General features: G+C 50.8%; 1 long non-coding RNA gene across 1 annotated transcript; it reads right to left on the bottom strand.

The window, feature by feature from the left end:
* Positions 1-87: 87 nt before the first annotated feature.
* On the bottom strand, positions 88-22,998 carry LOC142018246 (uncharacterized). Its single transcript, XR_012646765.1, has 4 exons — positions 22,831-22,998; positions 21,202-21,346; positions 666-1,085; positions 88-281 (listed from the first exon to the last, which is right to left on the bottom strand). It is a non-coding gene; the product is annotated as an uncharacterized LOC142018246 (long non-coding RNA).
* Positions 22,999-23,410: the final 412 nt, after the last annotated feature.

A 23,410-nucleotide genomic window follows, 5' to 3' on the forward strand; every position in this document is an offset into this window, starting at 1 on the left:
GAGCTAGAAGGCTTGCTGAGTACACTTCCTTGTCAAGTGTCCGCTTTTGGTTGCTTTGGTAAGAGCTGGGCAGTATGGGATTTCACCTTCCAGGTGCTTCCGTCCTTGTCAGCTTTTGGTGCTTAATTTACAATACCAATGATTATGTTCTTCCAAATTAATAGAAATAGCAAATGTGGGTTTATATATAACCTCGATTGTATTGTGCCCAGAGAGATCCAGAAGAGAGATGTAATGTTGTGGAAGGAATCTGAGCTGCTTCACTAACTGACACTGTGATACTGGAAAAATAAAGCAGAGGATTTATTCACATGGGTTTTTTAAGTGTGGTTTATAATTTGCAAATAGCCCATTTGAAACTTTCTGAGGCTGACTAAAAAAGAAACCTAAAATGGGATTAGGGAAGCAGAGAAGGGGGAGGAAACCTGACAAAAGCCATGTGATCCGCCCCCTTACAGGCAGCAATGCTACATTCCAAATGCGTCTGCAACCTGCATGCAGAAGCAAAGCTGTTCCCAAGTCACCACCTGATTAGTAGCTGAACAAGCGAAAATAAATGGGAGGCTCCTAAAGATACTGCCAAGATGTAGAGTCCAAACTATAAACCCTAATCATCTGATCACTCATTTCCCCGTCTGCTAAGAGAATTAATTGTGCTCCTGTACCAGAAAATCGTAGCTCTTGGTCGTTGGGTCGTTGCCAGCTTCATTCGCGGCAGAATGCTGATCCATAAGAGACTGCCTTTCACATCCGCCCTTTCAGAATGAACCAGAGTAATTTTCCTCCTTTCCGGGTCTTTGTGAGTTTAAGGTCCTGGCCCTGCATGGTGCTGGGTGCACTGACCTTCCAGTGATTTCAGATGGGTTCAGGTTTAGACCCTTTCCAAGTCCTCTGCTGATATGGTACCATGCTGATTTACAACTTCCACCATCCTGACCCCCATCTTAATTCAATAGTCCAGAGTCCTTTGGCCAGCCCCAGGCTGTGTACTTTTGCGATTTCCTAGCTCCAACCACTGCCGCAAATTAGGGTTCCCTTTGAAGCCTGTTCCCATGGGGGACTGTGGAGGAAAAATGGCCAAAGTGCTGAAAAAATGAGAATAATATGAATGGGTTACAAGCTGGAAGTAACCTGGCTGTAAATAAATGGCATTGTTAACAATATCAAGCGTTCCCATGTCCTTGCCAATTGTCAGCCTCGTGTTTGTCCTTGAAATGCACCTTTCTTTCTCCAAGCACTTGTCTTAAACAGCCTTGTGCTATGGGCATGTGGGATGTATCCTGGCAATGGGTCAGCTGGGGGGCTTGGAGCAGCAAACTGCAGCTGCAGCCTGTTGTGCCTGGGGAGGGAAGGAGTGTGTGTGGGTGTGTGTAAATGGAGCCAGGCAGGCCAGCAGGGTTTGATGGCTGTCACTTTTGTATGGAAGGTGCTCAGATATGACACTGCTTCTTGGCGCAATAAAGTCCAAAAGGTGTAACTATACCTGGGGGGCAGGGGAGTGGATGGAGGAGCTAGACTGTTTGGACGAGACATCTCAGAATTGCCCTGCTGTCTCCAGTCAGGCATTTTGCTGTTTGCCTTGTGGGGACGTCCGCCATGGGAAGGAAGAGGGAAGCTCTTTGAGGGTGTCATGAAAATAGAATGGAAGGAAAACAGAGGAGAGATGTTGCTGCCAGTGGAGCCATGGGGGTGCGGGGGGCTACACTGGAAAGCAAACAGCAGGAAATAACCCAGAACTATCTCTGTGTAGTACTAGCGATCTTCACAGGCCTTTGGTCTCTCTCCTGCATTAACCTGGTGCAGAGAATCTGCTAGTGAGTAATTTTGTATTGGTTCTAAAATCTCCCTGCTTGTTCTGTTTGCAGCTTAAGCCACCCTATAACTATTGGCGGTCAGGAGCTCACCTTCCCTATAGACTGCCCTGAATTGTGAAATCAGGAAATCAGAATGTCTACTTGCCACAGTGGGGGACAGGAGCAGGATAGCTCCGTGGCCTGTGCATGGGCCTGCTAAACTCAGGGTTGTGAACTCAATCCCTGAGGAGGCCATTTAAGGCCTGGGGCAAATAGATGTCAGGAATAGTGCTTGGTCCTACCAGGAGGGCAGGGGACTGGACTAGATGACCTTCCAAGGTCCCTTTCAGCTCCTAGAGATGTCTATCTCCAATTATTTATTTAACTATTAACTGATTTGAGGTGCGTTAGGATCTAAGCTTTCAATTCTCAGCCATTTTCACTTCTCGAGTGATGTGCCTCAACGCATGAGTGTATCTATGCTATGTCTTCACACACAAAATGGGAAAGGACTGCCTAGGAAGGAATACCATAGAAAGGGAAGTAAGGGATCACACTGGACCACAAGCTGCCTATGAGAAACCAGTGAGACTGTTGCAAAAAAGCAAACATGATTCTGGGATGCATTAACAGGCGTGTTGTGCGCAAGACACGAGAAGTCCTTCTGCTGCTTCACTAAGCCCTGTGATTAGGCCTCTTTGCGTATTGTGTCTAGTTCTGGGTACCACATTTTAGGAAAGGTGGAGAAATTGGAAAGGATCCAGCAAAGAGCAACAAAAATGATTAAAGGGCTAGAAAATATGACCTATGAGGGAAGAGTAAAAGAACTGTGTGTGTTTAGTGTGGAAAACAGAAAGCTGAGAGGGGACATGACAGCAGCTTTCAAGTACCGAAAAGGGTGTTACAAGGAGGAAGAAGAAAAAATATTCTCCTGAGCTTCTGAAAATAGGACGAGAAGCAAAGGGCTTAACTAGCAGGAAGAGAGGAAAATGTCCCAACTGTCAGGGTGGTTAATTACTGGAATGAATTGCCTGTGATAGTTGTAGAATCTCCATCATTGGCAATATGTAAGACCAGGTTAGATAAATATCTACCAGGGATGGTCTAGATGGAGCTTGGACCTTCCGTGAGGGCAGGGGACTGGACCTGACCTCTGGAGGTCCCTTCCAGTTCTAGTGTGCTATGATTGCTCAATGCAGTGATGTGTATGGTGACAGGGTTTGTCTTAAACACATGTGACTTTGTGAACTACATCCCTGAGCCAGCATGGGGTTTTCAGCTAGGAATGCTCAATACGCTTTGTGTCAGGAGAAGAGAGGTCCACATGATAAAATGTCAGCTGTAATAAATATACCATGCCCATTTGACCACCAGCACATCTCTGGGACTGATTTTAGTAGGTTGGAATGTTAGAAGGACACTATTTAATTTTTAAAAAATCACGCAGTCTAGGAAATATTGGCTTTTTCTTCTCCAGTGTGAATTTTCTCAGCCTTAAAAATCACCTACCAGGCATGGCTGAAATGACTATTTGATTTTTAAAAGGGATTTTTTTAACTGTACCAGCATTTTTGTAAATAATCAAATAGTCAATAGTAATTGAATTAGGTGTCACAGCAATGAAGAAGTAACATTGTAGCTGTGTCTACACGTGCACGCTACTTCGAAGTAGCGGCACTAACTTCAAAATAGCGCCCGTCGCGGCTACACGCGTCGGGCGCTATTTCGAAGTTAAGTTCGACGTTAGGCGGCGAGACGTCGAAGTCGCTAACCTCATGAGGGGATCGGAATAGCGCCCTACTTCGACGTTCAACGTCGAAGTAGGGACCGCGTAGACGATCCGCGTCCCGCAACGTCGAAATTGCTGGGTCCTCCATGGCGGCCATCAGCTGGGGGGTTGAGAGATGCTCTCTCTCCAGCCCCTGCGGGGCTCTATGGTCACCGTGGGCAGCAGCCCTTAGCCCAGGGCTTCTGGCTGCTGCTGCGACAGCTGGGGATCCATGCTGCAGGCACAGGGTCTGCAACCAGTTGCCGGCTCTGTGGATCTTGTGTTGTTTAGTGCAACTGTGTCTGGGAGGGGCCCTTTAAGGGAGCGGCTGGCTGTTGAGTCCGCCCTGTGACCCTGTCTGCAGCTGTGACTGGCACCCTTATTTCGATGTGTGCTACTTTGGAGTGTAGACGTACCCTCGCAGCGCCTATTTCGATGTGGTGCCGCGCAACGTCGAAGTTGAACATCGACATTGCCAGCCCTGGAGGACGTGTAGACGTTATTCATCGAAATAGCCTATTTCGATGTTGCTACATCGAAATAAGCTATTTCGATGTTGGCTTCACGTGTAGACGTAGCCTGTATGTGGTTTTAATAACGGAAAATAGAGACCATCAGTGTATTTTTCCAAACACTGGCGGCACACCTGAGAGTTGGTCACAGAGTACCAGGTGTTCCATGGAACAGTTTAAGAAGCACTCCACTAGCTAACACGTTAGCATTCATTTCCTGCTCAGTAACGCTTGCCTCCCAGAGCAGTCGTGAAGACTCAATGCTAGAGTGAGAAATCCAGCAATGCAGCTCACTAAAAGGGCTGGGGTTGCGTGTTCCCCCATTTGACAATTTTTCCTGGATATTTTGGGCTTAGTTTTGGATCTAAGGCCTGACTTCTATCCTGTGTGTGAACTGGTATCCCTAAGAGATGTAGAATTGTGATAGGTGAGCTTTCGTGGGACAAACTATTTTGCTAGTCTTTAAAGTGCTACTTGACTGCTTTTTAGAATTGTGATTTTAAAAAAAAAAAAAAAAAAAAGTCTATGTAGATTGTCCTCCGCTGACCCCTTGGACATGTGCAGTCACGTTGGTATAAAGGGGATATACACACTGGAATAGTTCATTCTCAGTTCTGACCCACGATAAACTATGTCATTGTAAGGAGCTGTACAGGAATATAACTGCATGCATGTTGTACCACTTCCAGCTGCACCAGCGTGACATGATGCTAGTTCTATGTAAATACTGCCGGAGTTCTACCTCTTGCCTGCCACGAGAGGTCACTCCAACAACAGAGAGCTTGAAAGCCTTGCTTTCAGATGGAGCTGTCCCTTTGGGACTGTCTTAGAAATGGGATGAGATGGGAGCTGACAGCTTCCTAGTGCTCTGGCATAATTAGAGATTAAAAGATGTTTAAAAATTTACCCACTGCCCAAGCTTTGTTGCTCTCCTGGCCAATAATAAAAGAAGCAGGAAGAAAAGCCCTGGGGGGCTACTTTGGCGGTGCTGTAGCACCATTGGATTCAGTGAACAAGTCGTCCTGTGGCACCTTACGGACTAACATATTTTGGAGCATAAGCTTTCGTGGGCAAAGACCGGCTTCATCAGATCCACGAGCAGGTCTTTGCCCATGAAAGCTTATGCTCCAAAATATCTGTTAGTCTCTGTAAAGTGCTCCAGGACTTCTTGTTCTCAAAGATACGGACTAACATGGTGACCCCTCTGATACATTGGATTCAGTGTGACTTTTCTCATTGAGGGCAAATGCACCAATTGAATGGCTGACGCAGCTCAGCTTATTTCGGAGGAGTTACCAGAGGGCTGAATTTTGGGGCATCTTGTTCACAAATCAAGAAAAGAGGAGATGATAAGGGAGAGTGTATGCTGAAGGGACCTAGGCTGCAGCTTCCACCCAGCCAACCGTGGACTTCAACCCAGGTCTGTATTGCTCGTAAACTGAAATTAAAAGCAAGTTCTGCTCCTCTGAAGAAGAAGAAATAGATATGCGCAGCCGCTGGCCGGGGGTGGTTTGTCAAGAGCACCCTGCAGAGGTGAAAATAATTTAAATTTCTTAGAGGTACTATTGTATTACAATCTCCCACAGTGGGGAGCTGGGGGGCCTCTGACACAGAGAAGTGCTGGCCAGGAACCAACATTTTGCTTCACACTATGGGATGAGAGGACAGGATTAAGGGAAAGTGCTGCTGGGAGAACTGGATGAATAATAACAGCACCTGGACAACACAACAGCTGTTGTGGGTCTCTGGGAGGGAAGCATGTGTGTGGCAGAAGCCCTGAGGGGTGCAGGGTCCTACAGGCAGCCTCAAGGTGAGCTGAGACTGGCAGTGGCATGGGGTAGCTGAGACAAAGGCAATAGGGATTTACCTGGCAAGCTACAGGCCAAACTCAGAGGGTGCTTGACTTACTTGACTGAAACCCTCGTACTTCGAGTGGAGCATAGGACATCTACATGTCTCCTCCACGTCACTCTTTCTCAGGACAAAATTTCTAGGTGACCCCAGGAGTACCCCAGTTGTCCTTCGATCCCAGGGATATTCTTCATGTTGTCCAAGGTCTTCCTATTTTGCATTTTCCTTGTGGGTTCCATTTCAGAACTTGATGGGCTGTGCTGGATGATGATTTTCTGAAAGTGTGGCCTGGCCATCCTCATTTTCTTCTCTTGATTTGAACATCAAGTCCTCCTTGTCCTGCTCCATTCCAAAACTCCTTGTCTGTGGCAAAGCCTTGCCCTTTGATGTGAAGAATGTACCTTGGCAGCTGTTTATGAAAGTCTGTAGCTTGCAATTTGAAGACTTTTTGGTACACAATCTCACATCCATACATGAGCCCACTCTTCACTTTTGCATTAAAGATCTGCTGTAAAAAAGACAAGGGAGTAGACCTTTTCTGAAACTTCCCTTGACTATTTTAGCAGCTGAAAACCTTGCAGCCAGGACGCTAATACCCCAGGAAATCTGGACTAACTGCACTGGTGATGGTTGTAGTACAGAATCTGGCCTGAAGCATTCAGGAGGAACCTAGCACAGAAGGAACTGATGGAAGGTGACCTTTGCTTGTGCAGCAACTTGCAATGTCTTCTGTGCCTTTCACGTAAGGAGACAACAGCATCCTAATAGTATCCTCTTCACCAGGAGTTGTTCCCAGTAAAATCACACAGACAGTTGAATCAAACATTTCCTTGGCTGTGGCTTGCCTAGCCTAGGACATCAGGAGCTTTCATCATTACTCTTAGATCAGTCGAGCTAAAACGTGCTTTTTTAAATTAGGTTAGTTGATCCGAATTGAACTTCAAAAAAAACTCAGTTTGACAGCAGTGTGAACAGAGTGTTGACACCATCAGCTGGATTTCAGCAGGGCAAGAGGGCTCATTATGTGCTTTGTCCAAAAGAGTATCCCAGCAAAAGTTTAAAAAGGAAGTCGTGTTCTGCTGTGATCACCCACTTTGCTTTTTGGAAACATTCTGGTGATTCACTGACTGGCGTGTTCACAGAATCTGCAAATACTGACCACAAATAAATGGTGAATTAAAAAAGAAATCAGAAGTGTTGATGCCAGAAAGCTGGGCTGAAGAGTTAGCTCATCCAGTCAGGAAAAGGAATCCAGTGTGACCCACCTCCCCAGTCAAAACAGCTGGACGTTGGAATAGCAAACACTGCTCACAAGCCAGCCACAGAACAGCAGGTATTTGCTCAAATGAGTCAGCAAATAATTTCAGGTTCATCTGAGAAAATTACAATTTTTAGGGAGCTGTTCATGAAGAGAGTTAAATATTTACCATAATTCCCTGCCATTGAGGTTCTGGGCCGAAGTACGCCAGTCACTTCTGGAAGGTGGATTTAGGCTGCCAGGTTACTTAGGTGCTTTTGAAAACTTTGTCCTAAATATATTCCATCAATTATTCACTACCCACCCTTCTGCACCTCCTGCATGTGTGTATCGGAGCATTGCTCACTGTTTATGGCTTGCTGCAGTATGTTTTCACATTCTTTCTCACTGGTGGAGTAAACCATTTCACAAGGGACTGGTTCAATCAGAGGCTTTTTCCAAATCTCTGATCTCAAGATACAAGAAACTCCAGCACTGGTGGTCACTTTTCCTGCACTGAGAAGTGAGGAGGCAATTAAAATTGTCTCAAAACAAATCCTGTGAAATAGAAAATGAAGGTAGCAACATCAGCCCTTATCTTTCCTTTCAAAAGAGCTTTTCTTCTAGTGAAAGTTATTAGATTAACAGCTGAAGTCTTCAGTCCACCTAACAAGAATAATTTACACTAGATACTTTATCATGATGTCCTCTGTTGGCTGGGCAGCATAAGAGGATAACAACCTACTACAGAATACAGTTACTTCTTTAGATCAAGAGGTAGATACCTATGCTGCAGTGTGAAAAGTTGTGGGTTCAAACTGCTGACATCCCATACCGGGTTTGCTTTGCAGACGGTGTTGGACTAGGGGGTCCCTTCACAAACATAACCTCCCATTTGATCTGGCTGGCTGCCCTGGTGACAGCAAAGTAGTTCTGTCTGTGGCCCTTCAGTCCTTGTGCCGTCTGTGGAGTTTGCCAAAGGAAAATATTCAGCAACTGTGCTGATTGTGACAGTGACCTCAATCTTCCCATGGAAGTTAGGGGGCTGTGCGTGTGTTTTGCAGGGCAAGATCAGTGTTTATAATACCCTGGAGGAGTAAGGCCATCTGGGAACCAGACTGAGGCCATTTTATGTATGCCACTTAATACCTATCAATGGAAATGGCCTGTGACTGCTTCCTGGTAATTGTAATTGAACCAGTCACGTGCAGGTAGATGGTCCCATATTTAATGTCTGCAGGCTTATGGCTAATGATCAGGAACCGTGACAATTTGCCCCTGGGAGTCCGTTGGAGCCCCCAGCTGGAGTGCGATGGTGAGCTTGTATTTCCCATACACCCTGTGGACATGGTGTACAGGGAGAGGGTAGCAACACCACCGTTTAGTTCTCAACACTTTTAATTGCAAAGGTTTTGTGCCACTTTTCTTTTCAGTGATAGTGCACCGAAGCCCTGCGCAGTCATTGTTTTCTTTGTACAATTACACACCAAAGAGCTCTGTTAAAAGAGCTTTGTGTAGCTTGCGCAGCCAAGCACTCTCAGGCTGTGTCTACACTACAGCACGCTTTGGAAAGCCCCTTTCGAAAGCGCTCTTCTGCACACAAAAAGCTGGTCGAGATTGTGATCCGCTCTTTGGAAAGAGAGCGTCCACACAGCTCCAGGCACCCTTTGAAAGAACAGGCCAGGAAACACCCCGGATGGGGTCGCATGGTGGGCAAGCCCTTTCAGGCCCCACGCCAGCCGCTTCCTTAAAAGGCCCCTCCCAAGCACCCTCGCCCTGCACATGCTGAGGCCCGCAGAGCCTGACTGTGCTTGGAAGTCAGCTGTCATGAATGCCCAGCAGCAGCTCCTCATTGCCGAGCTGGCCACCCTCAATGCCATGCTCGGCCAGCCGGCCATGGTGCTCATGGCTGCCCTCCACTTTCTTCTGGAGGTGACCCCTCCTGCCGGAGCTCTGGTTCCCCTCGACCTGTGATCTCAGCAGCACCCCCCCACAAATGCCTCGCCAACTCTTGAGCCACCCCAGCAGCACAGACAGGTGGGCGTGGCTGGTGCTAGGGGACTGGGATGACACCAGGCAGGTCCAGAACTTCCGTATGAGCAGGCAGACATTCAAAGAGCTCTGCCACTGGCTCGCCTGCACCCTGAGACACCAGGATGCCCACGTGCCACCTGCCTTCCCCCTCGAAAAATCGGGCACCATCTGGGCTGTCACCATGGAGGTAAGGCATGCGCAGGGCACGCACCTGGCATGGGGGGGTAGCTCCTGGGCAAGGGGGACCCTGGGCAGCTGGGGGCACCAAGAAGGGGGCCAGGGTCCCAGGCACTCCACGTAACGCCCTCACAAGAGTGCATGCCGTCAATGCCACGCTGCTGCACAAGGTGATCCACATGGGGGACGAGATTGCAGTGGTCACCCGAATTGCTTTGGTGCCTTGGACAGGACACGCATCCCCATCCGCACCCCGGAACACAGCACCGGCACTTCCGTAAATCGGAAGAGATACCACTCAGGGGTGCTCCAGGTGCTGGTGGCCCCAGGGGGCTGCACCTGGGATGTTTCTGCGGGCTGGGCAGGCTAGACACGTCACTCCCAGGTGTTCCAGAATTCCAGCCTGTGCCACTGAACGGAGGCTCCGACATATGTCCCACTGCGGGAGCACTAGTTGGGGCTGTCACCATGCACGGGGACAAGTTGGTGGATGCCAGCTACCCCCTGCAGCCCTGGTTAATGTGGCCCTATACTGGCCACCCTGACCCCACTCAGGAGCAGTTCAACATGCTCCTGACCCAAGCCCACCATGTGGTGGAATGGGCCTTTGGGCATCTTAGGGGCAGTGGCAGTGCCTCCTTGCGCGGTTCAAGGTTGGCATGCGGAAGGAGGTCCCACAGGTGGTGGGCACCTGCTGCATCCTCCACAACACGGTGCAGGGAAAGAGCGAGGTGTTCTCACAGCGGTGGGCGGCTGAGTCTGGCCCCTGCCCCAAGCTGCCAGGCCCGCCGGGATGGGATCTGCTTTAGGGAGGCCCTCCGGGAGGCCTTGCACACAGACCACGGTGACCCCCACAGAGCCCCCCCTGCACATACACCACTCACCATCCCCCCACATGCACACATCTACCCCCCTCTATTCCCCTACGAGAAGCACAGGACACAGGGGTGGTACAAAAATAAACTATTTAGTGATAACTATGAACTGTGTGGTGTGAATAAACAGCAACACAAATCTACCTACAGCGACACGTGAGGGCAAGCTATGTACGATGAGGGGCTGGTCAAGGGGGAGGCAGTGAGGTGGGGCACTCAACTGGGGGGCGCACTACTCTGTTGTGGGGGTGGGTGTCCACAGTCCTCGTCGGCCCCAGGATCCCCTCCCACCCCTGGTCTGAGGTCCCCGGTGGGGCTGGGAAGGGCTGGACGGCAAGGGGAGGTAGGGAGATGGGGGGAGTATGGTGGGGTGGGGGCAGGCGTGGTGGGAGGACAGGTGGGGGAGCAGGAGGGCCAGGAGCCCCGAGTGCTCCCGCAGGACTGCAGGCATCACCCACTGGTGGCCCAGCAGGTTGTCCTGTGTGGCCCTCTGCCACGCATGGTGGGCCTCATCCATGCAGAGGCACCACTCTGCCAGCTCTGTCTGGCAGCGAGTGGCCTCATCCTCACCAGCCTGCTGTCATGCCCTCCTGCTCTGGGCCCCCTGGGGGTGGTGAGTGGTCCCCATATCTGCTGGGCTGGGCTGGCCATAAGTAAGTGTTGCTGCACTGCGGGCATGCTATGGGAGCTTGTGGGTTTGCTGCTCCTAGCATGCTCTCAGCTTCCTGTCACAGGGTTTCTGGGTCTATGCAACTTGAAATGCAGTTGGACACAGGTAACATAGAGCTCTGCTGCCACCAGCCAGGACATCTCTGCACACCAGCTGGCTGGCGCCATGGAGGACTGCTCTTTTGAAAGGGGGCGCGCTTCCTATTATGGGATCAGAGGAACGCTTTCGAAAATGGTGCTGCGTTCTTTCGAGTTTGGATTTTGTGTGTAGACGCTCTGCATGCTCTTTCGAAAGAGGGCTGGATTTTCTGAATGTACTTGCAAGTGTAGACACAGCCAAAACTCAGGAAATGCCAGAATTCAAGTTGCCTTTGCAGCCTTAAGCCTCCCCTGGTGTGTGCATGCATCATGCTGCAATTTTTAATTAGGTGATTAGATATGATTTTTCCCCAGGACACCTGTGTCATTGGGTACACAGGTTGAGCACACTGTGGAAGAATTAAGGTTGCATAGGCCTGCTCAGAGCTTCTGTGCTGGGTTTCTGAGCAGAGATTTTTAGGAAGACTGTTCCGCTGCTACGTTGTCAATAAGGGGTTTCCCAGGCCCGAAAAGCCTTGATATGCAGTGACAATTGAATCTCATGTAAGGGAATCAATTGCTGTTTGAACCTAATTGAGATATTTAATACACAAACCCAGGGTAATGAGCAAAACTAGCTCAAACACAGGGCTGCGATTCCTGAAAACATCTGCTTACCTTTCATCCAACTCCCTGGACCTGGGACTCGCCTTGCTTTCACAAAGAGCTTCCTGAGTCCTGCACTTCGTGTTTACTGCCTTTCCCAGCAGGCTCCGCTGGCAGCTGGCCCTTTAAATCTGGGGGAGAGAGCTGGCTCCAGCCCTGGGATGGCTGCTGGCCCTCTGATTACTGCAGGCTACAAGCCCCTTTCTCTCAGCTAGTGCCTCAGTATTTTGCTTCGTGCATGCTGCTCGGTTTCTCTCCCTCCCTGGGGAGGTGGCATGTGCTTGTGGGTGCCAACAGCGTCAGAACATCTCCTGGCCTATTCCTGTCTGTCGTCAGCCCCAGAGTCATTAATGCAAAGTGCCCGCGTTGCAGCTCGTCCTTGGCTTGTCCTTCTGTGGCTTATTTTCTTGCTGTGCTCCAGGGAGCTCTGGCCTGCTCTGTGGCAGTCTCAAGCGGTGTCCTATCCTATGTACAGTGGTGCAGACGACCCTCGCAGGCCCTGGGGCATGGGGGGAGGGTCCCAGCTCCGCACCTCTGGAAAGGGCAGGACCCAGAATGGAAGGGGTGGGGCTAAGGGCAGTCAGCCCTCAACGCTGACCGTGGCGCTGAGCCCCCACTTCCTCCCAGCCCTGCACAGCTGGAGCAGCGCTGCTGTGGCATCTCACAGCAGCCCGGGGCAATCGCGCTCCTTACTGCTCCCTCCCGCCCCATCGGGGGGCCTGGCAATGTACCACGTACTGCCGCACACTCGACAACTTCATCCTCTGGGACCGCTCCCAGGAGAACAGCCACCGCACCGGCCCAAGTGGCGGTGGAAGGGGAACCGCCCCCGCGGGAGCAAAGGGGTTTGCAGTGGGAGAAGCTGCTTGGGGGAAATACCTGCAGCTCTCACCTGGCTGGGTTTGTTTATGCATGAACCAAATCTGTGCATTACAGGGCCTGCTGTGCTCCTCGTTAGACGTTCAGAGGTGACGCCAGGGAGGCAGGGTCGGTCTTGTCACCACCGTGCCAGAGGTAACGGACGGCCTGTTGTTCAAAAGCACCAGAGAACATCCTGTTGGGTGAAGCTCCAGCCCGGCTGTGGAGGGAGACGAGTTACTAGAGCAACAGTGTTTGATTTGATGAGCGCATGCAGAGCACCGAATGGGCAGCTGCCCCAAGCCGTCTGGTGCAGGGAGCTGGTCTGCTCCAGCTGTTCTCTATAATGCAAAGTCTGACACTTGTCTTTAACTACTCACTATTACAGTATTACTGGCCTTTAACGTGACTGTCTTACTGCTATCTGTGCTATTACTAGATATTACTGTGGGCTTTCTCGCCACTGGCTTTTATGCAGCTGGGCTCTCTCAGGGAGAGAGGGAATCCCATATTGCTTCATATTCTCACCTGGGCTGCTACGGTTGCTGTGCCCTTCCCAGAGCCATTCACCCCGCCCCGGGCGAGGGACTATAAAGTGCCGCCAAGGGGTCTTGTCTCTATCAAGGGGTCTTGTCTGTGCTGAAAATCTTTGCTACTTTCCTGGGACTAGCAGAGACAGAGCAACAAAACTTCCCTAGTATAACTGCAGCTGTACCAGGACAAGTCTTCTGCCACAGTCTGCTGTGGTATGGTGCAGTTTAAAGGGCCTTGTACCATTCTAGCTGTGTCTACACTAGGACTTCTACCAGCACAGCTGTGTCGGTAAGAAATCACCCCTGTTACTGATACGCTTATGCTAGCAACACTGGTAATGTGTAGAGCAACCCTGAGAGTGAATGGGAGTGAGAGAATCTCACATCCACACCGCACACCCCTCTGGCTGCAGAAGTGAAACGGTGAGAATCCAGGATTATGCGCACCATGTCTGTCCTGTGGGCACTGTGCAGAACCAGCATACTGACTGTTCCTCCCCATCGCGCTGCATTTGGAACTTGCCGATGCCACCGATGGGCCTACAGACACCAGAGAAATGAACCGCTGACTGGCACGCAGCACCTCAGATGACCGGGCCTCAGGGCCCAGTATTGCCTCCACTCAGAGCCAGGGAAAATACTAGGCCATGAGGGATTTGTCTGAGCCAGGCAGCTGCCAGGTTGGATACTGAGCCAAAACCATGCGACTGGTTCTTCTCATCTCTTCTATCTTGTGTTGTTATTCACTAAGGAATTGGGAGTTCTCCCGGAGTCACGTCTGCCTCTCACTGGGCATCAGGAGCAGTCGTGGACAATTGAGCTGCTGGCTCCTTGCACCCACTTCCTTCTCTGCCTGCCGTTCTCGAGCAAATTCCAGGCCTGAGAGACCTGCTTCCCCTGGCCCCAGCTTCACACCCACGTCCCTTCCAGGGACTTTCCAAGTTACTCCTGAGAGCAGAGTTACAGCCCAGTCCCTGCTCTTGGCCTGCCAGTCCTGCAGTCTCAGCTGTCTGGAGTGAGTCCCTTTGCTAAACTATGTGTGAAGAACGGCAAAAATCGGCTGGAACACCTCACAGATCTGGCGGCTTGCTTTAGTCTTCAGGCATGTCTGGATACTGCAGCTCTCTAGCTATGGAAGAGGTGCAGAAATATAAGGTTCCATATCAGGTTTCTCCTATGCTCTCCACCAATCTGTCTCTGCCTTCACAGAGAAGGAGCTCTTGGCTACGCTGACCATTCAGTTCTTGGCCTCCTGACTGACAGCTGTGACAGTGGGTTTTGGGATGTGAAGATTTACTCACCAGGAAGTGAGGAGAGTCCGCGAGACTTTACTGCACAGGGGCCACCACCTAGACACCAAATCTGGGCCGGATTCCAGTGGGCTGCCGCCGGTACCCGCTGTGCAGGTAAGCTATGCCATTCGGGAAGTGCAACATGCAATAGCTCATGCCAGTGGAGCTTGGCTCACACTTTGATGATTGGTTTGGTCCTTTGCCATCTGGTGAGAAAACCGGCTTCCAGTGTGGGGACGTCCTGTGGACGTGCCAGGAGTGTCCCTGGGCACTGCAAGCTATAGGTGGCACAATGGGCTACCCACTCCACCTGAAACAGTGACTGAAATCGATTGATGTGGTCATTCCAGGCACGGTTTCAGGTGAGGTGGACGCACAACCTCAGATCACCAAGGGGGTCATTTAGCGTCTCTCGCACCGCGAGGCAGAGTCCGTCTCTTGGCTCATCTCTGCTGTTTCCACTCCAGAGATGTTGGGTGCTGTGCAGAAACCACACTACTCCTGCAGGAAGGAGACTGTGTCAAGAACACAAAGCCCTGCTACAATGCAGCCGTAAGTGTTGCAAATAAAGGCTCCCGCTGGATTTCCACGGTGCACAGCTCCGGGGGGTGGTGATGAAGCTGCATGCTGGGGCTGTTGGAACCTCCCCGAGACAGCTGGGTACAGAATGTGGCCACTCCCTCTCCAAGTGCACATGCCACCACGGTCAGAGCTGATGGCGAATGGCTGTTAGCCGAGGGCTTATCTGTGCCCCCCTGAGAAGTTCTCATTGCACACACACACTTTAACCAGTTACTGCTAATTACTGATAATTATGGGCTGGGTGGAAGTCCTGGCTGAACACCTTGGAGCCGGGATGGGCAAGCAGAAATGCGGGTGGGCCACATAAGTGGCCCTCCTTCATGTCAGTGGGCTGCAGCAGCCAGCAGCCCAGTGGGGTTCCCCCTGCAGCCCTGCCCCCTTGCCTCTCACACCCCAGGGCTCCACTCTGACCTGCTCCTCGAATCAGCTGGTTATCTCCCCACTCCCTCCCCCAGCTCGATCTGCTGATTGCCGTGCCCCATCTCCGGGAGGGAGCCGGGGGGAGAGCGATTTGCACCAGCCACAAAATGCTGGGAGGGCGGGGAGGGCAGGAAGTGCGGGATTACTCTGTGGGTTCAGAGAGCCGATAAGTGCGAGCAATGGTCACGCAACCTCGCTCCTGACCCAGAGGAGTGGGAAAGAACCCCAGTCCCACATCCAGCCAACTCTTGGCTTCCCCACTGAGGCGGCCAGTGGCGCTGTGTTTTGTTTGCTATGTCGTTATCGCTCCACACCCTGGGGGCCTCATTCCACCTCAGGCTGGGTTATGCGAGGATCACATGGCTGGGAATTTGCCTGCATGAAACCCGAGGGTCTGTTTCCCCAGCTGATTAGCAGAGTGCTCACAACCACCCACAGCAGGCAGTGTTTGTGTCTGTTGGTGGTGCTCATCTGCACATGCCTTGGTGAACATAACAAAATTTATTCTGCCCAAGGATGGCAAAAATTAAGAGGGAGCACTGGCTATACCCGACAGCAAAGTTACAAGCTGCTGCTGTAGATTAACGAGAAATGAGCAGCCGTGTCACTCTAAAATTGCCCTCCTGCTAACAGTGTCTGCTGGGAAGGGCTGTCACTATTTCAAAGACAGAATGCAGCATTATTGCTATCCGTTGTTTACTTGCATTGCTGTAGCTCGGGGAAGCCTCTGTTCTGGCTCAGGGTTCCTCTCTGGTAGGCTTTGTACAATACAGGACAGTAAAAGTGCTCCAGGCCCCAACTGTTTTAAACAGCCAAGACAAGAGACAGACATGGAGAGAGCAAGGAAGCCAGCAGCCCAATGTCTGTGATGGCCAGAGAGGACATGTCTATCGGGATGGTCTAGACAGTACTTGGTCCTGCCACGAGAGCAGGGGGCTGCACTCGATGGCCTCTCGAGGTCCCTTCCAGTCCTAGTATTCTATGGTTCTGTGCACGACTTTTTCAGCGTCTGCTGGGGCTGTGTGTTTCTCTGCTTACTGGCTGGTGTAACCCAGGCAAATGAAAGCGACAGTTACAGAGCTGGGGATACATGTGGGCTCAGCTCCTGTCTATGCAGCATGGGGGGCGGAGGAGGCTACTCCGATGGTTTAGAGTTACCCTGTGTCAGTGCGCACACTGTGGAATTGCTGAGCACCAGAACACCCCCTTCCTCTTTTTGCACGTGAATTTCCCCAGTATGGATCTTTTAGGCATCCTCTGACTGAAGGGTGCAGGCTACTTCCAAGGTCAGCACAGAGTCTCACTGAAATATTGATGTCCAGTGCCATTACTTTGGTGAGGCAGTGATCTAAAATGAATGAGCCTTGAATTATGCCCTAAATGTGCTGTAAAACATGCACACTCCTAATGGCTCTCTCAGCACAAAACCCATTTGTGGTCTGTGTCATTCTTAATTTTTCATGGCCCTCCCCGCGGCTGCGAGCAGCCCAGCGAGGTGCAGCTGAAGGGATTTCCTGTAACACAGTTGTTTTGGCATCACATTGGTGTGCATATTTCTTATGTGTAATGTGAGGTGCACGAGAACCTACCTGGGGCCACATTTTCGTGGCAGAGCAGGGAGCTAAACACAAGGGAACGATACAAAACTGCAGTGGACATATCCAACATTATCATCCTGACATTCAAACTCACTTTGTAATCTTGCGGGTGTGTTTTCCCTGCAGACCTACATACTTTCATAGTGGGTGAAACTCTCCCCATGCAGGTTAGTACAAGCTCAAGCACTGCCTGAACGCTACGTAAGTCCTATCTGGAGGCCGTAAGAAAGACTCGGGGTACCCAGACATTTGTCTAGCTCAGGGGTCAGCAACCATACTGAGGCGGTGTGCTGAAATTTGATCTTTTGACCTCTGCATATGGTCTGAGTGCCGGTGACACGTGAGACACCCCTGACCCCCACCTGTCCATGGACACAAGAGCATCTGCCTCTCAGACTCAGAGGCACTGGGGGGCTACAGCAGAGCTGGGTGGCTGGATGGCTCCCCAGGGAGGTGGGAGCCAGGAGGCAGTGCGGGCCCAGATCCCAGGAGCATGCTCCTGCGCTGGCCAGCTGGTGGGTGAGGCTTGGCTGGCTTGCAGGTGGGGGGAACTCAGCTCAATCTCTGCTCCCCCCCTGCATGGGAGTGGAGGGGCAGGGCTGAGCTCCCTCCACATGCCACTAAAAAGTGGCTTGAGCGCCACTCTTGGCACACGTGTTGGAAGGCTGCTGACCCCTGGCCTAGCCTGCTGCATAAGAATTTCACCCAGTGTGGCTAATGAGAAACAGCATCCTGGGGGCTTTAGTTTGGCCTGTCTTGCCACCCACGTCTCCCTGAAGGTCGCTATGGCCATTGTCTTTAGACAAAAAGTTACCCAGTTAAAGAAAAAGTTTCTGCTTCACTCCTCATGACAAGGAAGAAAAAAGGAACAACCACAGATACCATTTTTGGTCATGTTATTTTTCCTGAAACTGCAACGCCACAATTCAGCTTGGATTTCATTCCAGTCAGACAAAAAAGAAAAGGTCCGTCCTTGGAGATATTTGGAGAACAGCAGAACCAAAAGTATTGTGAGAGTTGGCGTCTCCGACCAATGCCTGCAGTGGTGCTTTAACGCACAAAGTGACCTCGCTTAGTGAAACCCATTGGCTGGACAATAACTCACGCAGGGATTTCCTGTTTAAACCAGGAATTTGGGGCTGGACTCTGTTAATGCAGAAAAACTCCAGGGAAGCCAATGGAGATATCCTAGAACTGCAGTGGATAACTGAAGCCAGTAGTTGCTGAATCACAGAGGATGCCCCTCACTTATAACTCTTTTGAAAAGATCTCAGCATTTGCTTGAACCTTTATGCCCCGGTTATCTCCACTGTGCCAGGCAGTAAGGAAAACCCATTCCACACAAAGAGGAATTTATTAACCTAGTTTGACCAGCTTATGTGGAAATCAGTTGGGTTGGCTGGAAGATAATTAGTCTGCGGAGATTTACAAATGTCCAACAGGAGACTGATTTACTGGACATAGCTCCAGGTGAGTCTGTTGTACTGAAAAGTCAAGAATTTCTTCCCACTTTAGGATGTTGAGTGACAGGACAGCATCACAGTTAAATGCCCAGGACAGGGATTCTGAAGACCCACATTCAACTTCCAACTGTGACACAGACTTTCAGGGTGACCTTGGGCAAGTTTCTTAGTGTGCCTGCCTCAGCTTCCAAGCAGCCAACGGTGGACAGTGATATTTGTCCAGGCTAACAATTCCACTGACTTCAATGAGGCTTTTGCTTAATTAAGGAATTTTGGATTTGATATAGTAAAGAAGCAGGAGCCATTGGTACACAAGTCATAAAAGAAACACGGGCTTAGTAGCCAAAGTTATTTCCAAAACATCGGCACAGGAGTACTATATTCAGAAGTCACCTAGTGGGACAACCCTTCAAAGCGCTGCAAAACCGTTTCTAAAACACCTGCAGGCTGGTCTCATGACATCTACTTACATTGAAGTTCCTTGTCCCCAATAGCAGCTGCATTCCAGGCTGAAGCAGACGAAGGACAGCTCTCCCTGGGGGTTAACTGAGCTTTCTCACTGTGGTGTTCATCCTGGTATACTGCCATTTGCCTCAACCAAAGGAACCAAGTGCAACCAGCATGGTCCTCTGTCAAAGGGACAGGTTTTGTACAGCAGCACCTGCACCACCCAGTAAGGCTACACAAGGGCAACTGAGAGCAACGGTGACCCTGTAGAGGCTAATTCGCCTGTTGTGCCTGTACGTTGTGTCTGTGCTGCACTCTGGGCAGAACATCGGTGCCTCTCCTGGGCAGGAAAGGAAGAAGTTGCCCAAGACAGCTTTATATTCTTCTGTCCAGTATGCAAGCTGAAGTGCCACGCTGACAGCTGTGGGGAATGGAGGCCTCCTTCTACCCAGAAGACAGCCTTGGAAGCAGTACAGCAAACTTCCCTCCTGCTGCTGCAGTTCTGCCCTGGAGGGACCACATGGGAGAATATGGGGGTGGCTGGATTTCCATGGCCTGCCTGCTCATGGGCTCACTGCTGAAAGGGCTGGCAAAGGGTCAGTTCCTGCCACTTGGGGGCGATGGTTTTTATGGAGCAGAAGTTCTGCCCTGGGAACGTTCCTAGGAGCCCAGAGAGACCCTGTTGCTGGTTAGTCTCACTGATTTTGGCCCTTGAGAGAACTGCATGCTCAGATCCCCTCTCTGGCTGCAGCACAGTGGGTGCTCTGAGCTTGCTCTGTGCATGCACAGAGCACGGGCAGGGTGTTAGGGTAGAGAACTGGAGAAAAGGCCTGGTTCAGGAGGAGGCCAAGTGGGGTATCGCACCCGGGTCTCAGGAATATAAAGACAACAAGAAGTCCTGTGGCACCTTATAGACTAATAGATATTTTGGAGCATAAGCTTTGGTGGGCAAAGACCTGTTTAGGAACATAAAGGTTCCTACTGTGAAGCTGCTGAAGCCTCAGCATGGAACACTGTCCTCTCTGCCTGTTAAACCAGAGTCTGCTTCTGGGACCTCCTGGGCCTGCTGGGAACAGGTGGGGAGTATAGAGCAGGTCTGCACAGCCAGGTAGAGCACTGCAGCTCAGAGAGAAGAACTCCATTGCTAGCCTGTCCACAGTGACTGGCCTCCCATAGACGTGATGCACCCAGGGTGGTGGGGGTGGGGGAGAGGAGAGAATACAAGGTCACATGGTCCCCCCCCCCACCCTCATTTGCTGTTTTGGCTTCTGTTGAACTTGCACACGTTAGGCTTGTCTACACTGGGTTGTGTTCTGTGGGTTTTTTTTTTTTGAATTCCCCCTTTTTTCCTGAGCACAATCCTCCCACCCCCGGCAAAGCATTTCAACTACCAAGCAGGATAATTCAAGCTGGGAGGGCTTTTCCCATGAAGAAATAACTCCAGCTCTGCAAACGAGTTTCTTCAAACACTCCACCCTCCGCCGCCTGGGTGGAAAAGGAATGCGTGTGACCAAAGCATAGCTGTTATCGGCTCCTGCAAAGGCTCTTTTTGCAACACGGTGGCTGTGAACTGGCTGTACATGAGACCGCTCCACTTCCCAGTGCTGGGGCTGCGTGAACGCCATTTTCCGACATTGCTGATTTAGAAATTGGAACGTGGCAGTAAGTACCCTTGCAAAAAGCCTGCGGGGTGGACATAGCCATGGACTGAGCACGCTCAGTCACACTGCTGAAGCTTAGAGGTCTTTGCCACTGTAGTTTTCCTGCACAAGACAGGAGGATCCTCATGTCAGCTTGCAAAGCCTGGCTCCTCCACTCCAGCATTTCCTTAGCAGCCAAGTCCAGTAGCCAGGGGCCCCTGGGCAGGAACCTCTGAGCTGAGTTTATCCCTACCAGGAATTTCCTGTAGGAGGGAGCTGCAGGGACAGCCAGGTGCTCGTTCTGCATGGGAGGTTCATTCAGCCTCAGGTCTTTTTGATTGATTGGATCTAGTGAGAATGGTCTGAGGCAGTGTTTGTTTTCCTCAAACGGGGTTGGCTGCATGGAGTGAGGGAGAACATGGTGGTGTATCCTGCTGGAAAGGACACACCTCTGCTTTCCCCCTACCCACAGACTGTTGTGGAGTGTTGCTGTTACAGCTGCCATGTTGCACCTCAGAGGCGGCTGCCTATCCGTGGTGGGCGAAGTAATGCATAGTCAAACACCGACTGATCTGAGACACTTAAGTTTGCAAAAAATGACAACATGACACTTGTTAAACTCTCACATCTCAAAGTGTCTCACAAGGGCAGGCAAGTGTCAGTAAATCCATTCTCCGACCGAGGCACAGAGTGATTAGAGTGACTTACCCAATGATGCCCAGGGAGGCCAGGCGTTCAGGTGTCCTGATTCCAACACTGGTGTCTTTCTCACAGGACCAAGCTCTCTTTTCACGCCCCTTCCGCAGCACACCTGGAGTCCCTGGCTGATGCTGCCTTGGGCCCTTCTCTGTCGCTGTGAGGGGTTAAGGGAAGATAAGTATGTATGTGGGGCTGTGAGTGTGCAGCTCGCTGGTAACCTTTATGAACCTGATATCTCTAGGGACAATATCAGATTTCAAGATGTTAATCTCCCGTTCCCTCCTGCGCTGCACTTCTTGCATTTTGCTAATGCAGCTAAATCCAGAGCTTGCTTGTTCCACCTTTAACCAGGGCAGCACATCAGGTTGCAGTTTGGGAGCTCCATTTGCTCTCTGAAATCCCCTCCCTTCGTTTTGAAACCATCTCCCAGGACAAGCAGAACCTCTGCAGGACACACAGGCCTGAGGAAGCATTAGAACTAGCTGATCACTCTGGGCTTCTGCCTCGTTAGGGCTTGAGGAAGGGAACTGCCTTGAGCTCACCAGGTGCTGATCAAATGTGGCAAATATCCGGCCAGCTGATATGGAAGGGGTTAGAGGGGAGACAAGGGGGGCACCTGCTCATCCCTATAGACTGGATGGGCCAGAACCCTCTGAGAGCTCACTCTCTGCTCCTCCTGGAGCCCCTGTAGCACTCACTGTCCAGAAGGGGGCAGCAGACAGGAGACCAGAGCTGTGAGCACCCCCTGACATAGCAGCTCACGCTGCTGCCTGGACACCGCACCTCTCTGGTGGCAGAGGACAGCTCTTTCATAAGCTCCCTATATTTCTGGCTGACATGGTAGACACCTTCCCAAGCTCTCCAACTTCTGAGCAGACCTAAACCTACCTTCTGTGGCCCCATTAGCTTCAGGGTAACAGCTCACCTGTTAGGCACAAGTAAGAAATAAAGAGTCCAAGAAGACTTGGCTTAGGCCAGTTTTGGTCTGTCTTTGCCCTACCCTCCACTGGCACAGTGTCTGCTCAGCTCCTAAACTCTTCAGGCTAGAGACTCTGTCTTCATAACCCCTGTAAACTGTCTGCTACGCTGTCGGTGCTATAGTAATAATACACGATAATAGTGAACACCATTCCAGACTTATCAGGGCTTCCATGTTTGGAATGTGCTAGACCAGTGGTTCTCAAGCATTTTGGCACTTGGCCCACCCTACTCAGCACAAACTCTTTTGTGCCCCCTCCCCCAGCCAACCACCCCTGATGAGAACATACATTTGTTGATCTCTAAATATCTGAAATACCAAATTATTCATATTAGGTGACTGGAGAGTAAAAACATAGATACACAGCTGTAACATGGGGTGGGGGGCACAGGGCTGGAAAGCCAGGGGGCGGGGTTCCCATTGCAGGGTGCAGGGAGAGGGTGTAGGGTTAGTCCAGAGCCCATGCCCCCCTGCAAGATGGCTGTGGATCACACTTTGAGAATCATTGTGCTAGACTTAAAAAACAGTGCTAATGCCAGAGCCCTGGAGTTGCTTCCTTCTGATTGTTAACCTGCCAAGATACTAAATATTTTACTATTAAGGTAATGAATTGAATTAAATTGAACCTGCTGGAGCCAGGTCATTTTAAAAATCCTCACCCTCATGCTTCCAGAGTTCAGAGCTACCAGCATCTGTTGGTCCCGCAGCTTTTCTGTCCAAGTCGAGAGAACTCCTTTGTGGCTCGAAGTTGGAAGCTCAGGAAACAGCAGTTGCCGAGGAGGCATTTTGCCGGGAAAGCGTTGCAGATTTCTGGGAGAAAAACAGGGTTCTCCCCAGAACAGCGACAACGGCAAATGTTTCTTATGTTTTTCTAAGGGTTTTCTTCTGGTTTGTTTTGTGCTGCTGTTAACAGTGCAGCAAGAGCTCAGGAAAAACCGGTTTACTTCCTAGGGGAGGGAGGAACAGTGCGGGGAAAGGGGGAAGAGAAGACAAATTCAAGAGAACAAAGTCACACAGCCGGTTTTCTTAGTTGGGTGAGATCTTCCATGAGAAACCTTGTCCCTGCAGCTGGGCTCCACTGAGGGCTTGCCCACACTGCCACTTTACTGCACTGTAACTTTCTCTCCCAGGGGTGTGAAATCTCCCCTCCCCGAGCACAACAAGTTACACCACTGTAAGGCAACAGGATACACAAGCTTCCAGCACTGTTCACTATTCCCCTCCAGGAGGTGGTTTACC

This window comes from Carettochelys insculpta, chromosome 10 (assembly GCF_033958435.1).
Source record: "Carettochelys insculpta isolate YL-2023 chromosome 10, ASM3395843v1, whole genome shotgun sequence".
Classification (NCBI taxonomy): Eukaryota; Metazoa; Chordata; order Testudines; family Carettochelyidae; genus Carettochelys; species Carettochelys insculpta.